The sequence below is a fragment of the Dermochelys coriacea genome, chromosome 7 (genome assembly GCF_009764565.3).
Source record: "Dermochelys coriacea isolate rDerCor1 chromosome 7, rDerCor1.pri.v4, whole genome shotgun sequence".
Classification (NCBI taxonomy): domain Eukaryota; kingdom Metazoa; phylum Chordata; order Testudines; family Dermochelyidae; genus Dermochelys; species Dermochelys coriacea.
In genome coordinates this window covers 67197625-67210187 of record NC_050074.1, presented here as the reverse complement: position 1 = coordinate 67210187, position 12563 = coordinate 67197625, and the positions used below count along the sequence as shown (strand labels likewise).

Below are 12563 nucleotides of genomic sequence, written 5' to 3'. Positions count from 1 at the left end.
CTTACTTTCATTCTTCCAGGGGGACTTACAAATATAGTGCCACATGATGCCTTCACATGTGCATACCTGAAGGCAGAGTTTGACCCATATCTCCTCAATATTAAAATCACATCCTATTACATTCATTTTATGGCCTTTTGCATATTTAAGATCCACTATTGCCAAACCCTCATATTTAAATGAGTTAAGCCTCAAAAAATCATGAAGAATGGTTTAAAAACGTTACATATATATATATATATATATATATATATATATATATATATATATATATATATAGACACACACACACAAACACACATTCATGTGGTGTTCTTTTACTCTTAATTTCCTTTTGACTTTTAAGAGACACTTGAATAACATCTCTCTGCAGTCATGTGGGCTACAAACTTACAAAAACACTGAGATTTTTGTACAATAACTTGAGTCTATAATCTGAGACTTTAAAGAAAAACACTCGATATCTCAAGACTTGTGATAAAAAAAATCTTGAGCATTGGCAACATCCCTTAATATTGCTCCTATCTTCCTAGGCCCCCTTTATACTGATACGTTGCCCACACAGTGCAATATTGTTTCCACCAAACATACTCCGGTGTATTTGATCAAAGTATTGCATAATTATAAGTGATCAATCATTGTCTTGAAATTAAAAACATGTTTTTCAAAAGTATTTTAATAAAATATCGATAACTATGAACTTAGAAAGTGCTATGCATGTTCATGTGGACCCAGGATGTAGCACAGTCATTGCAAGTGCCTATATATGCGCTGACATGACCAAAAGAGACAGTCACGTTCCTGACCGGTCACTAGGTGGTGCATGAGAAATGGGAAAAGGAAGCAGCCTGTTTGGAAAGAACAGAGAAATTATTTGAGGAATGACAGAACAGGAAGGGCTCATGGGTAAAATGTATGCTTCCGCATCAGTTCTCAAAGGTTGAAAGACTAGTACAATTTAATTAGTAAAATGAGGTCAGTGGTCCTGACTCAGCCCAGAGCTATCACCTGTTACACAGACAAGGGGTGCTCCGGACTGAAGAACACATCACTATCTGCCCTGAGGACAGCCTTGGCTTAGGTCATTAACACGGAACAGATAAACAATGCTTTGGCTAATTAAAGATCCATAGTCTCCAGAAAAGCCAGACTCTTAAGAATGTAAAAGTAATTAATCCAAGATGGGGAATCCATGGATAAAATCCAGAATGCATATTCGGTTTTTAACACCTTGCTGCCAATGATTCAACTATACTTCACATCATTCAAAACCACAAAACAAAATGATGATGCATTTCAAAATACATAATCATGGTACTGAATAATGGATTCTGCCCATTATAACCCTTTTATTGGGGAGAGATGTTGAGGGAGAAAAGAAGAGATCCTAAACAATAAATGCTATCCGATAGATTCACTAATGCATTTCATTAGCTTTATACATACAACCATCAATAGCTACAATCCTGGAACTGATTTAACTCGATGTATTGCAAAGTGCTGTAGTAAGCATCTACAATGAATGAATGAGTCAGTGGGCTCCCTAGAAAGCAAAATACAGAGAAGCACTGTGCTAATCTATTTACCTATTATGATACCCTAGTATTAGTTACAGCTTATCACCTCAGTAAATCACCTCCTCTTGTTAGGGAACATGCTTAAAGGTGCAGCAAACTGTTATTTATAGGTAGACACTATATTTACAGCTACAAAGGCAGGTGAGGAAGGGACAAGACAACTGCTCAGTAATTTCAATGCCTTCTGCTTCCCAGGAGACTGCTGTAGGAGCACAATAGGATTACTGTTTTCTTGCTGCAGTTAAGCTGCAGCAGATAGTTCAATAGGCAGCTTGGCAGACTCATATTTCTTACTCAGTGCAATGAAAATTGTGAAGAAATATCTGTTGAGCACCATCCCCCAGTTTGTTTTGTTTTTTAATCTCAGCAAGAAATGCAGTAAGGTCCTAGGGCTTTTGTGGCAGATGCAAGAAAATACAACGCCTTTCACAGATCTACACCAATAAATCACATGTAGCTTTTAAAGGAAAATTCACATTTTCTGTATGCAGAATTTTTTAGACCTTTTAGGTGGTGTTGTATCTTCTGCTATACAAGCAGAGTCTGCAACACTCCGTTTGACAAATCATCCTGGCAGATAATTTGTGGCACTGGGGGAGAAAGAGTACTGTGCTGGCTATTTATTTATTTCATTTCTCTCCTCACAAGGGACAAATAGAATGCAGAAGATACAGTCACATCACTATCTATATGAATGCTAGAAAGATTTCAAATCAATATTTAACTGTCACATACCAAACATAGATTAAAGTCTGATGATCATCTTCAGTCATGATTTTGGAATACAGCAAAATTGACTGTTCTCTCTCTTACTTAAAAGGGTGACAGGGTTTGGGAAGCTGGAGAAGGGAGGGGCAAGTGTGTGGCCCCAAACTACTCAATTCACAAAGACCTATTCTTCCAACTCACCACTATGGTCTGGAAATCACTTTCACTCACTTAACAAACCTGGCTAGGTTCAAACCAGTGACCCAAAGATGAGAAGCCGTGTTTCCCATTATCAATCCTCTAAGCTAGCCAAGTACCACAAAAGCATCTTCTGAGAAGCATTTTTGTTTATGCTAGTAAGTATTAGGAAAGGTATTTAGATACTTATTGTCTAGCATATGGGAAATCTCTGCTCTGTCACATTACTATACACAGCTAGTCAAAACAAAGATTTTGCATTTGAGCAAAGTTTAATTATGAATTCCTTGTTGTCTTCTGTTTTTTTCAGAATAATAATTTTACTTGAAATCTATAACATTTCAGTTATGGAATAAACAGCACCTTACAAAGGTCAGTAAACTAAGCCACCCAACAAACAACTGGTGACTAAATTTTAAAGATGGAGAAACTATAGCATAGACAAGAGAGGTGAATTCCTCAAGGTCACATTGTTAATGGCAGAATCAAGAGGAGAACCCAGGAGTCCAGATGCCTAGGAGACCACACTCCCTCCTCTCAGTGGAAGGAAAAACCACATCAACCACATCAAGGTTAGTTTTCTAACCCCATATTTTCATACAACAACCATAAAACATCTGTACATGCTTTCAAAAAGGGAGGAAAAAATATGAAAACAATGCAGACAAAATTTATGGCACAAATGTATTTCCTAACTTAACATCATGCTGCCAGATTCCCACAGAAGACCCAAAAGCTATTTTAGGAACTTTTGCTCTGAGGTTTTGCTTAAGGCTCAACTTAACTTGAATTTTACACTTTTACCTTCTGTGTAAAAAAAAAAAGGAATTAGTAGATAGCTACAGAAAATATTATTTTTGAGCAGAGAAGAAGAATAAGATCATTTGGTCCCAGACAATTTTACAGAAACTGTTAAAAAAATCAATCTTGAAATCTGTCAGCTGTGGAGCTGTTTTTTTGTGACATGGACACCTGACTACTTGAACTGAGACTTCCACCCAGTTCACTGTGGACACCTGATTTGACCATCACATCCCAGTTTCCCCCTTGTCTTTCATATGCAAATAATTGCAGAAGACTATTTAGCCTACAATAGATTTGAAGTTAATCATAATCCTAATGATGCAAGGTAGCTAGAATGATGCAGAACATGTGTAAGGGATATATAGAATAGATATGCCTTGATTGATTAATAACTACTGATTCCTTCTGGCCCTTAAAAATCAGAAAAGCTATTCACTTCTGTTTATTCCTAAAACACGATCCACCTACAAAGAGAAGAAAACGGCATGCATCACTTAAGACACTTTGTCGAAGGACCCACAGATCAGCCAAAGTCAGGAGTTCTCCCCAAGAATAGAAACTAAAATGGCTAAATGAGAGTATCATTAATCACCTAAGCAGGAATCTCAGAATTTGCATATGGATAAAAGCTCTTTCTCTCTCCTAATCTAGCTAAAAAGAACTCCAAGTCTTTCACACCAAATTAGAATCTGCACATTTGTTTGCCTTGTGAGTCAGATCTACGTCCTTCTACATGTGGGAAATGTCTATTGTAAGTCCTAAACAAGGTGAAATGCTTATGTACTTGTCTTAATATAAGAATGGCCATGCTGGGTTAGACCAATGGTCCATATAGTTCAATATCCGGTCCTTGGCAGTGGCCAATGCCAGTGCTTCATCTCCTGTCATCCAGTCCCAGCATCTGGCAGGCAGAGGTTTAGGGACACCCAGAGCATGGGGTTGCACCCCTGACCATATTGGCTAATAGTCAATGATGGACCTATCCCCCATGAACTTCTCTCATTCTTTTTTGAACCCAGTTATAGTTTTGGCCTTCAGAACACCCTCTGGCAACAAGCCTTAAAAATTTAGAAGATTATTAGGATTGTGTTGGTTATCACTGTAAATAATTGCACTGTAGAAGTAATAGGAATTGTCTGGCACTGGCACAAGGAAAAAGAAATGTTAAAAGATATAAATTAAGGTATACACTTTGGGATATTAAGATTAATTGCTTAAAAGGAGGGATATCAACTGATAGTAGTGGCTAATAATGAAACAGAATCCTTGTAATAGATCAGACTTTAAAAGCCTCCGATAAGAAAAGGATTGAAGAAATCTGTTATACACAATCACCATGTACTGGACAACAAGGGAAGCTGCAAAGAAACTGAAAACTCTAAAACCTGAGAGAAGGAGTACTTGTGGCACCTTAGAGACTAACCAATTTATTTGAGCATAAGCTTTCGTTAGCTACAGCTCACTTCATTAAAACCTGAGGTTTCAGAGTAGCAGCGACGAAAGCTTATGCTCTAATAAATTGGTTAGTCTCTAAGGTGCCACAAGTACTCCTTTTCTTTTTGTTAAAACCTGAGCACTCTCTTGGCATGTTTCCAATAGCAATGGGGGTGGGGTGGGTAGGTGATGGGAGTCCCTCCCACAAGACCTGAAACCAGGTTATGTAAACTGAAGTCACCATGTGCTCAAGAGAGTTGACTGAGAACAATGCCTGTGGGAAAGGCCCCTTCCCCCATCCCAGGGTGAACAGGATAAGAAGTGGTGAGATTTCATTTCCAAGACTATACTCGCTCCTCTTTTTTTTATATAAATAACTAAACATTATCTTGCTGAGTCTACATTATCTAGTGATACCTCAAGTAACCATATTTTAGATTTAAACTCCTTTATAAGTCCAAGCTAACTGAACTAAGAAAAACTGAAAACAATAACTTTAAGCAATTTGTTTGAATATTCTAAACTTGTCCCTTTGGGATTAATCTAGTCAAAGAGACACAACCACATGCTTCAAAGCTCCTTATCGCACCCATGGAAGTGTGATAAATGTGTTAGATATTAAAGAACTGGGAACTCATGATCATATTTATATGTAATAAGAATCTTGGTAATTTGCATTGTTTCTTGATATAACTGCTGAGCCTCAACTCCAGTCTATGATAATTGCTCTCAAAACTGAATTGTGCATGTAATACACACAGTTGGTTCATTTACTTTTGAGTGGTGAACTGTTGATTGTATATGAATGGGTTCTGGGTGAATTAATAAATTGTTGATTGGTTAAGAATAAACAAGTGTCCTGATTTAAGAAATACTGTTCAAGTTAAAAGTTGACCTGAAAAAACCCAAGCATTAAAATTATTAAGGCTAACCACTCCCTAGACTCAATAAAGAAGTGTCATCCTATTGGATTCGATTATATATTGCCAAACCGAGTTTGCTAGATTTCATCTTTAAAATCTAAATGATATCTTGGCAAATTCATAAATTGACCCCCTTTTCATGCTTACACATGCATGCATCATGTTTATCTACTGCAATTCAACAACTTCTGTGTTTCACCTCAGAGGTGGCTGCATTATACTTGTGGGATATTGAAAATATAATATATGATTTGTTATATATTCCAAAGCTTATTTTCCACAAATATGGCAAAAAATAAAGCTATTATTTTATATTTAGACCTAAGTTTTCAAACCTGGGACCTAAAATAAGGAACCAAAAACCTAAATACACACCAACTGATTTTCACGGGTACTAAGTGAGCACACAAGCCTGAGTGAAATCATTGGGAGCTACACATACTCAGAACTTTGGAATATTTGGGAGCCTAACTTTAGATAGCCTGATTTGGAAAAAGTTGGTCTTTGTCTTCAGTGGAACACTTACTTTTTCCTCCCAGGTTACAATAGGTTGTATGGGGAAAATGGAAGAGAAGAGAAAAGAATGATCACTTAAGGATGAGGTGATTACATTTTGAAGCCAGTGACAATCACAGCCCATTCTAATTTTTTTTTACAATACCCTTTATTTCCTGCCTTTAAAAATAAAAAGATGGGGAAGGCTATTCTGCAATCATCTGATAGTTGGAACATTTACAAAACGAGCCATCGATATGAATTCTTGTGGAGGGCATTTAGCCCTGTATCGCTGCAGAAGAACACTATAATTTCAGTCCTGAACAGTGCTAAAAGATAATGCCATCACTACCCCTACCATCTATAAATAACAGCTGCACTGGATTCAACAGGGTCACATGGAAAAACTGTGGAAAAGCTGACTAAGGATATATGTATGTGTGTGGGAGCACGCATTTGGAAACCAAGCTTTAGTGTTCCAAATTTAGCTCTGGTCCATTCACTCCCTCTGGTCTTCAGAGAAGTACCGTTATTTATTTATTTTCCAATCCAGCTCTTCCCTAGGAAGAGTAGGATATTAACAGGGTATTGTGTAAAATCATATCATGTGCTGCTGTGCACACAGACCGCTCAGAAAGGCAGACAAGAACCAATTCCTGAGGCAGCTCTGTTAACCCTCCCTCCCCTCTAATTGACATAGTATCTCAACCACTGAAAAGGCGAATAGGTCTGAGAGATGCAGATGAAGGAAAGGGTGGGTGGCATAAAAGAGCAAGCACGCACACAACAGCGCAGAATGGATGCCACACAGTAAAACAGTTATGCAGTCTTGCACTGAACTGCAGAGTGTCTCCCCGCTCCCTCCTGTGAATATTTCAGAAGCAGGATTAGGACAACACAGAAATGAATAAAATCGGAATGAGTCAAAAAATCAGATCTTAAGACCAATTTTATCTGGCCAAACTGGTTGTAGAAATGCAGAAGAACCAAATGATTTTATCTGCTTTGACTGCTTAAGTAATTCTACAGTATTAGTAACAAAGGTAGATAGGAAACCATTTCAAACAAGTTATACATGACTCCTCAGGGTTTCTCTTAGAAAATGTTTGGAATAGAAGCTGACATGGTCAATACAGAATGAAAAAGATGTTTTGTTTATCTATCTGTAATAACCCCAAGTCATTATCAGGGGGTAGATTTTGACCTTTGGAAGCAAAATCGGGGTGGGGGGGACAACAACAAAAAAAGGATATTCCCAAGGCTTCAGTTCTGTTATTTCTACAGAGCTGTTGTGTGTGGAGGTGTGGGATTTTTTGTTTTTGTTTTTAACATAAACACGGACAACCTTTCTGATATCTTATTCTGCAGGAAATCAACAGCTCATATCACCACTGATCATTCTCTTGGAATAGAAACTAAATATGTGAGACAATTCAATGGCATCTGGAGAAAAGGAAACAGAGGATATCAGAACACCAACTATTACTACATGACAATTTGGAGGATGCTATCCAAGAACATAAGATGGTGAATAACAGTTCCAGTTTCTTCTCGATCAGCACAATTCTCGATTTGATCCTGCTCCTAGTGAAGTCAGTGGAAGTTCTGCAATTGACCCAAGGGTAGCAGGACCAAGCCCTCTGTTACCTGTGTATAATGCCGACAGTTCTGATCCTTCTATGGGGACATACAGTCAGACATCATGTTGCAAAAGGCATTTCTATTCTTCAAATCAGAGAAAACTGTAATCTGCTGGTCTGACATTTTAAAACTTTAGTGACAAGATCATATAGCTTATGGAAAAAATGACTGAAATGGGGATGGGAAAAGAAGAGAAGAGAGAGAAGAAGGTAAGAGCTCTATAAAAGTGGAGAAATACTGATTTTCACCAGTGTTTGGAGATAGCAGTTGAAGTTATCAACTGTCTATGGACTGTTGTGCACATACATGGCCCTTTGCAAATACAAAAGACTTGGTCCCTATTCTGTTGAACTTGAAACAAACACAATACATGGGATAATAATTCAAAACAAGATGGCTTGGACAAGGAATTCTCAAGGAGTCTAATGTAGGAAAGTTTCCTGGGGCAGTGTGTGGAGGTGGGTGGTTATAAAATGATTGAAAGGGAAGAGGGCTTTGGAGACAGGAAGTGGAAAACTCTTCCAAGGGTAACAGCTTTGAAAGGAGTGAAACAAGAGAAAGAAATGAAGAAAGCCCTAAAGAGCAGAGAGGAAAATACGGAATGAGAGTAGCAGGAAAGTAAAGTAGATATGATAGGCACTGGTAAAGGCGAATGAAGGATGTGTAACAAAGCCTGTTAAATTAATAAGAAATTAAAAGATTTCCCCCAGTTTTGGGTTTGCATTTTGTTTTGACAACTAGCTAGAGAGGGCAGGGACAGGTGTCCTACCTGGTAGAGTGGGCTCTGCCTCAGGAGACCTAGACACCATTTGACCTTCCCCTCTTCACTGTTTAAAGACAGAGCTGATTAGGTTCAGTTGACATGTCCTGTTCTGAGCCATTCAGCTAAGCTGATACGTTTCCTTACTCATGGAATAGAGGCCAGTAGTAAATATTAAATCTGCCAAAATGCAGCCATTGAGATAATAAAGGCACGAACCCCATTCTGTTCTCATCTTTTACAACCTAACACACCTATATCATGAACCTGAAGTTTGGAGCTCCCAAATGTCTGGAATAATGCCCAGAAGCTGGATACTGCAGCCATTTGCAAAACAAAGTGGGAGAAACCACTTCAAATATATTCTGATTGACCTGGGGAAAGTGTTGCACAATAGAATTACTCCTGCTCTTATTCCAGATGATCTGTTCATTTTCAAAATAGCCAAGAATAAACTATACACAGGGAATCTGCCCAAGCTCCCATATTGGTGAGTCCCACTAAAAGAGAAGAGTAGGATTGATGCCTAGATTCTTCTTGATGAGGATATCAGGAACATGGATCTGCACATGTACAAGCATCTATTACATGTGGGTGGAATGGGATCAGTGCAAAATATTGGCTCAAGTTCAAGTGCCTGTCATCCAAAGTCTAAAAATTAAAATGAGAAAAGCTGCTATTATGGTATGGTCACTGTGGTTCAAGTGTTGCAATGGCCAGAAGACTAGTATCAAAATTACCTTCCTGCATAACATACCTTCTCTCCCTGAGTCTTCTAAGTCATATCTGCTCATGCGACTGACAAAAGGCTTGCAGGGTCAAAACCATCATGGAAGAACAAGATACATGTTTCAGAGTAGCAGCCGTGTTAGTCTGTATTCGCAAAAAGAAAAGGAGTACTTGTGGCACCTTAGAGACTAACAAATTTATTAGAGCATAAGCTTTCGTGAGCTACAGCTCACTTCATCGGATGCATTTGGTGGAAAAAACAGAGGAGAGATTTATATACACACACACAGAGAACATGAAACAATGGGTTTATCATACACACTGTAAGGAGAGTGATCACTTAAGATAAGCCATCACCAACAGCAGGGGGGGGAAGGAGGAAAACCTTTCATGGTGACAAGCAGGTAGGCTAATTCCAGCAGTTAACAAGAATATCAGAGGAACAGTGGGGGGTGGGGTGGGAGGGAGAAATACTATGGGGAAATAGTTTTACTTTGTGTAATGACTCATAGAGACTGGGAATGGATGAGTCATTACACAAAGTAAAACTATTTCCCCATAGTATTTCTCCCGCCCCCCCCCCCCCCCACTGTTCCTCTGATATTCTTGTTAACTGCTGGAATTAGCCTACCTGCTTGTCACCATGAAAGGTTTTCCTCCTTCCCCCCCCTGCTGTTGGTGATGGCTTATCTTAAGTGATCACTCTCCTTACAGTGTGTATGATAAACCCATTGTTTCATGTTCTCTGTGTGTGTGTATATAAATCTCTCCTCTGTTTTTTCCACCAAATGCATCCGATGAAGTGAGCTGTAGCTCACGAAAGCTTATGCTCTAATAAATTTGTTAGTCTCTAAGGTGCCACAAGTACTCCTTTTCTTTTTGCAAGATACATGTTGTACTCTCTCCTGCATTATCAACAAAATTATCAACTATGTTCTAGCTGCAAAATCTGTATTGCTAGAAATGATAGAAGCAGCAGAAGTAACATTTTCATTTCAGGTTCCGGTGTGATTTTGCAGGACTGGACAGCTGGGAAAAAATAACCTCTGACTTGTAAACAAGGAACAATTGATATGGAAGATACTGAGGACAATGAAGTGCCCATCTAATTCCTTTTTAAGATGATCAATACTTCAGCAAGGCAGGGACAGTGTCCACTTCTACTTTCGCACACCACTCATTGTAGTGGAACCAGAATCCTAACTGAGGCTCCTGTTTATTACCATCATAAAAATATTAAATATCAATAATAATGTGGAATATTTTCAAACTAGGAAAAATATCAGGATTAAGAGGGCCGTATTCAATTCTGCTAATACTCAGCATCTTTTATTGTTCTGTAATATTTACATTGCAGCAGCATCCCAAAATAGGTACTTTTCAAACAGAGGAATGCACAGTACCTCTGTCAAAGATCATGTAATACATCAGAAATACATGTACATAAAAGCACTTTTCATCTTTAAGTCATCTGATGAACACTCGCGAAGTTGCACGTAACCTGGGAAGCATGCAGCACCCTAATTTTACAAAGGGAGAAACTGAGGCAGCGAGGTTATCCCTTAGGAAAATGGCCAGATGGATGTGCTGTAGGGACTAGTTAATTTCATGGCGGGGTATGGTGAGAACCCCATAGTGGACACAGCACCAGGGAGAAACAAGGTCTGTGGCTGCTGGGTGGTGGTTCTGGGGCAAAACTCCTGCCTACAATCTGTTTGGTCACATTTCTGCTATTGTATTTCTTCTATTGGTCACATTTCTTCTATTGTATTTAGGTCTCCCTTGTTGGGTAAGAGTGGACATGAGGAGTACAAGGGAGAGCTAGAGCTTGGCCATGCATATAGGGGAGGACTCTTCAAATTTCTATAGCAGGGCCATGGAAAGAAGGGAGGGAACTGTGCTGGAGGATGAATACGCTTCAAACTCAATATCTCTGTGTCAGTTCCTGAGGACAAGCATACTTGACCATAGCATCCTAAAAGGCAAGGACATTCCTTAAATCAGCATCAGAGCTGAAATAAAAACTCAAACTCCTTTCAGCTCCTTTGTTTCCATACAAAATTGTTTTTAATGTCTTGCACTATCACTGGGAGAGATCCTTAGCTGGTTGAAATGGGCGTAGCTCCAACAACTTCAATGCCATTTTTTGACTTCAGTGGAGCAATCCAGCTGAGAATCTGGCTCCTCTGTTTCTTTGGGGCAATTTAAAATATATGGACTAACAATTATATGGGATAAAAGAGAAAGATACAAAAGAAACTGAACCCTGCATGTCACACTGAGTTCTGCAAAGACAGATGGAAGAGTCACAAATGTAATATTTCTATTTCATAAAGGAATAATTGTAAAAATGTTCCTAGCGTGATGAGCACACCAATGAAGACCTGTAAAGAAGTAAAGTCTGGAACACTAATCTTTCTTAATGGGTGGGATTCCAGGAATACCCTGAAATTAATGGAGGTTAGTGCATGTTCTTGATATAATATATAGATTTAGTTATACATTTTGATCAACACCAATAAAGATCAAAGACTATTTTGGTTTTAGCTCTAGAAAGAAAGTCAGGTATGTTAAAAAAAAAAAAAAAAAGGAGTAGAGGCTGAGGAACAGGATCTAGCAATCAACAATATAAAATGAAGTAGGCTAGTTCACTGAAGTATACATGAAAGGCAGCACCTCAAGAGGCCTGGACTTAAAGCTTTCATAAAGTACAGAATAAGCTCATGCTATTAAAGTCTGGAATAAACTAATATAGAAAAGTAGGATATGTTTAAGGAAGCATTAGAATGGCAGTAGTGTAAATTCATCCAGGTAAAATCTAGGAATCAAAAAGGATAGCAGGACGAAACATGGCTAAGCCAAGATGAACCGTATGCAAGATAAAAGGAATGCATAGAAAAGGTACAAAGGACTTGGTATAAGGGAAGAATGGAAGAATTATATGGTCTACAGCCCATAAAACTGAAGATGACATGATGAAATAAACTTACATTCTGAATAAGAGAACATCTTAACAAACTAAATGGTTCCTCAAGAACAGACAATAGATGAATAGTGATTTCTTTTTTAAAGAGGACTAAGATGAGGAAGAAACTGAAGATATGAAGAATAGTCACTCAGCAAGAACAGTGATTCTCTTTATAAATGGAGAACACTTGCCTAAGTCAAGGGTAAGGTGAATAGGCAAGGAGATGAGAAACTATTATAACAAGAGATGATAAAGCAATTAACAAACAAAGCTGGAAGTTTTTAAAACTGATAAAACAATGTTTATAGCGCTGACGTTGCACACGC

At 38.4% G+C, this 12563-nt stretch overlaps 1 protein-coding gene across 35 annotated transcripts in view; it reads right to left on the bottom strand.

Annotated features, from left to right (window-relative positions):
• Positions 1-12563, bottom strand: part of ZMIZ1 (zinc finger MIZ-type containing 1) — a 504711-nt gene that overhangs the window by 73081 nt on the left and 419067 nt on the right. Inside the window, exon 1 of one of the 35 annotated variants that reach the window (XM_043518796.1) lies at positions 6020-6024. The exons of the other annotated variants lie outside the window; for them this stretch is intronic. The gene's annotated coding sequence lies outside the window, so the exon portion shown is untranslated. Of the gene's footprint in view, positions 1-6019; positions 6025-12563 lie in introns of those variants that run through there. 35 annotated transcript variants of the gene reach the window in all.